Genomic DNA, 5264 nt, shown 5'->3' on the forward strand with positions numbered 1-5264 from the left:
GTCAAATTCCTCTGGCTCCACTTTACACTGCCTCTTTTATCATGCCATCTCCAAAGTGGAAAATGATTATTTAATTCATTTCATGGCTTTATTATTGTACCAGCAGGAGTCTGCAAACCCCATAGTGAAATAACCAAGAACGACCTTTCTGTAGAACGTAAAGCCATAGTGTTTTTTCAAGTAATGGGCAGAGGTAATGATACACTATCATATCATAATGATGTGAATATGTTCTATCAAAATCATATTCATGCACTGAAGATATGATCGGTCAAGCTCTGACCCCATTAAGATTTAAACCAAGGATGTCTAGTAAAAAACAAACAAACATTGAATTGTTTTTGAATATAACAAAAGTGTTTGATTTAAAAGGATTGACTAATGGTTTTTACACTCTCCTTTCATGGTTTAAAGTGATTTACATCAGCTGATGCTTCATGGACAAGAAGAACATTCATATGAAATGAATGATGGTATAAGCTGCTCTCAAAGGATGGTAGCACTTTAGTTTAGAGACCAATTCTCACTATTAACTTGTTGCTTATTAGCACGCATATTACTAGCATATTGGCTGCTTATTAGTACATAAAAGTGCTATATCACAGCCGTGTGATATGGCTGTATATCAGCACCCTGTGATTACCTGCTATTATTTCTCAAATATATTTCACTTCAGTCACTTCAGTGATATCTATCAGGTAGAAGTCTTTTTGGAATTTTATGCATGGCATTTAAAGGGACAGTTTACTTAAAAATTAAAATTCTGTCATTATTTACTCACCCTCATGTTGTTCCAAACCCATATCCGTTTCTTGGTAACACTTTAGAATAGGGAACACATATTCAATATTAACTAAGAGTTTTCCCTGAACAAACTCCTAATTTGGTGCTTCCGTTTCTTGGTAACACTTTAGAATAGGGAACACATATTCACTATTAACTAAGAGTTTTCCCTGAACAAACTCCTAATTTGGTGCTTATTAATAGTAAGGTAGCTGTTAAGTTTAGGCATGGGTTGGATTAAGGGATCTAAAATATGGTCTTGCAGAATAAGGCATTTATATGTGCTTTATAAGTACTAATAAACAGCCAATATGCTAGTGATAAGCATGCTAATAAGCAACTAATTAATAGCGAGAACTGGTCCCTAAAATAAAATGTTACCAGTTTCTTTCTTCTGTTGAACACAAAAGGAGACATTTTTAATAATGTTGGATGTCATTATAGATGTCAATGGCTACCGTCAGCTGTTTGGTTATACACAATCTTTGTTCAACAGTGAGATTTTTTTTTTTTTTTTAACTAAGAGTTTTCCCTGAACAAACTCCTAATTTGGTGCTTATTAATAGTAAGGTAGCTGTTAAGTTTAGGCATGGGTTGGATTAAGGGATCTAAAATATGGTCTTGCAGAATAAGGCATTTATATGTGCTTTATAAGTACTAATAAACAGCCAATATGCTAGTGATAAGCATGCTAATAAGCAACTAATTAATAGCGAGAACTGGTCCCTAAAATAAAATGTTACCAGTTTCTTTCTTCTGTTGAACACAAAAGGAGAAATTTTTAATAATGTTGGATGTCATTATAGATGTCAATGGCTACCGTCAGCTGTTTGGTTATACACAATCTTTGTTCAACAGTGAGATTTTTTATTTTTTTTTGGGTGAACTGCCCTTTTAAAAAATTAAAATACAACTTAATTTCTTAAAGTACTTTAGCTTTAATATCTAAGGCAAGGGATTTAAATACAGGATATTAATGTCTAAACAAAAATATCCAATTTCATAATTTACAAAATGTCAGTGTGGTCACTCAGTCCTAAAAATTAGATTTGAAAAAAACTGTTTTGCAGTGAACTAGAGCCAAAGCCATAGTGAGATAATGCATGCCAAAATGCAGTCTCTCCCAGCCAATTTAAAATATGATGCATTAAAACTTTTGTTATTAATAGGAAAACATGATTATTTTAACTTTTTCAATCTTTGTTCAACAGTGAGATTTTTTTTTTTTTTTTGGGGTGAACTGCCCTTTTAAAAAATTAAAATACAACTTAATTTCTTAAAGTACTTTAGCTTTAATATCTAAGGCAAGGGATTTAAATACAGGATATTAATGTCTAAACAAAAATATCCAATTTCATAATTTACAAAATGTCAGTGTGGTCACTCAGTCCTAAAAATGAGATTTGAAAAAAACTGTTTTGCAGTGAACTAGAGCCAAAGCCATAGTGAGATAATGCATGCCAAAATGCAGTCTCTCCCAGCCAATTTAAAATATGATGCATTAAAACTTTTGTTATTAATAGGAAAACATGATTATTTTAACTTTTTTAATATAATATGTTTTTTTAAATATATCAATTTTGTATATTGATGCATAAAAAGGTTACCTTTGGAGCCATGTAACAATGAAAAATGGACACAAGAATTAGCTTCATTCTTATATTTTAATTATACATGCAACCAAATACATGAAAATAAGATATTACACAGCATAACACAGATGCACAGAGTATTTATCACAGTGTGAGGAGCAATAATGCTGTTCACTCAAATCAAAATGACTTACCAGCTGTTTTACCTAATACAAAAAAAAAATTAAAAAATAAAAAGTTTTAATATTAATATTTATGTGGTGAGTGACACTTTGGGTGACTGGATTTTTATTGAAAAAATTTTTTTAATTCAAATTATAGTAATGTTATTTGTCTAATAATTGTCTATGTATGTGGAACCACTCGAGCAAATAGTTTTTTGTGGAATGGGATTCAAGCTGTTTTCAGTGAAACAGTGAGGGTTTTAGATAGATTGTCATTGATTCTTCATGGAGAGTCAGCAGACCTGAGCAGTTAAAATGTACCACAGCGAAACCGAGAGGACAGTTCAGACAAACTGCAGGTCATTTTGACAGCACAAGACACAGTCAAGGCACATTCTATGATTACCATCATGAGCCCGTTTAAGAAGGGATGGCATTACACTTGAGGGACTAGACAGTGATTTGAACTGAAACAATATGAACCACTTTGAACCAAAGTGAAGAGGGAAAAAATCAAGCTGACGAACAGCCAAACTGAGCATATTTACACAGTCCAAGCAATACCAGAGACTAAATACTTTTACTTTTTTCTAAATTCTGACTTCATCAGAAGTGACAAGAATCAACTAGGATACTACAGGAAACCAACTGTAAGCTCTATATAAAATATTTCATAGAATGCACATAGCATGAACAGCCTCGCGTATGAAATCTAATATACAGTTTGTAGGCTGTTGGATAAGAGTTTCTAGAGGAAGACAGGGCTAGCTAGCACAAGGGTTATATCTTATTAACTTATTGTTCCGAGTCAGAAGCCTATAATAGACTGTTTTCTTAAAACCTCTATAAAATCCAGTTCAAAACATTCATACAGTAAATGTAGAGGTTTATTATCATAATTTTCTCCTCCAAACTAGTGAAGCTGTCACATTTTTTTAAGATGAGTTATGGCTTCATACGGTTTGGAATTGTTTGACATTTTTGCAGTTTCATTAATTGTTTCATGTTTCTTAATATACTACAAAAACTACAAAAGCTGTCACTGGCACAGTAACCTTTTAAAATGTACACCTTTGTACCTTATGTATGCCTAAAGGGAGCGTGTTTGTACTGCTGCAGTGACAGCTTTTGCACCTTTTTTTTCTGAGAGTATAGGAATTTAATAATAAAAATACCCCCCAGAGAAATATTCACTGAGTGTGACAACTAGCCCTGAATACATCAATATAATTGCATTTGGTCAACCAGGTTAAAAAAACAGGTGCATGTAGTCTAGATGAACATGGTTTGTTGGAATTACACATTGATTAATCAGTGGAATCCTGTGTGTAATTTAGTCCAAGTTTTATTTCTGGTTATTTGTTAGTCTGTAACTTGAAAGGTCACTGAGTGACTGATTGAATGCAGCAGCAACAACAACCAACAAAACATTTGCTTTTACCTCCATCTGTACAGATTTACTTATTCAGTGGCTGTAGACAGTAAGCAGCATAATGACAAGGAACACTGATTCACACCCTGAAACTTCACTGCAAATAGACATCTATGAAAAAGATTTTTTTTTAAAGCCGAAGAAATTAATGTCATTACATTTGAAGGGTCAGTGGTAAATACATCGAATGAGAATAACTGCAGACCCCCAACTTCAAGAACATATTCGTGCTTACTATAATAATATATCAATTGTCAGCATATCCACAAATGCTTTTAATTGTGATGACAAGTTAGCACTACAAATTATGTTTTGTTTTGCTTTTTATTTTGGTGGTTGCACAGTATAATAAGGTAGAACTTCTTTGTTATGCTTTTTTGTATCAATATATAAGTCTATTTTTTTATTTAGTTTTTGCAGCTACATAAATACACACACATTATTATATGTGGAACATTTCGATTCCATCTATTACAAAACTCCTGATGCCTTCAAAGACTGTAGAAAAATTGGTTGTGACATGATAGGCCTTGAAATCTTAAGTAGATGTTTTACGAACAGCATAACAGTAAACCCATTTTTGTCACAGTCAGTCTGTCTCCATTTTCTTATATACAGTGGGTATAGAAAAGAATCACCCCCTTTAAAATAATCACATTTTGTTGCTTTGCAGCCTGAAATGAAGACGGAGACTCAGTGCAACTTATAACATCCAAGTGAAAGATATAAAGTGAGTAGCTACACCGGATTTAGTTTACAAGTCATTTTTAGGAGGGGGGTGATTTTTCCAACTCAGTGATTCTATTTTTTTTTTTTCGGACATTTTGGTGTTTTATCTTTCACTTGGATGTTATAAGTTGCACTGATTAAATACATCTATATAAAACAAAAACGGTGTCTGTCTTCATTTCAGGCTGCAAATCAACAAAATGTGATTATTTTAAAGGGGGTGATTCTTTTCTATACCCACTGTAAGTGTACTTCATGTTCTGTCTTGTAATGTGTGTATATATTGTGCCATGTTTTTAAAAACTGAAGACTGCTGGCATTGAATTTCTTCTTATGACTCAATAGTTCATACTTTCTCACTTTCAGTGGCAACCACAGAGTACAGCAATGTAAATTGCATGCTATATTGCTTTGCAGCCTGAAATGAAGACGGAGACTCAGTGCAACTTATAACATCCAAGTGAAAGATATAAAGTGAGTAGCTACACCGGATTTAGTTTACAAGTCATTTTTAGGAGGGGGGTGATCCTTTTTCCAACTCAGTGATTCTATTTTTTCTCTGAC

The sequence above is a fragment of the Sinocyclocheilus grahami genome, unplaced genomic scaffold, assembly GCF_001515645.1.
Source record: "Sinocyclocheilus grahami isolate Dianchi unplaced genomic scaffold, SAMN03320097.WGS_v1.1 scaffold1083.1, whole genome shotgun sequence".
NCBI classification, from domain to species: domain Eukaryota; kingdom Metazoa; phylum Chordata; class Actinopteri; order Cypriniformes; family Cyprinidae; genus Sinocyclocheilus; species Sinocyclocheilus grahami.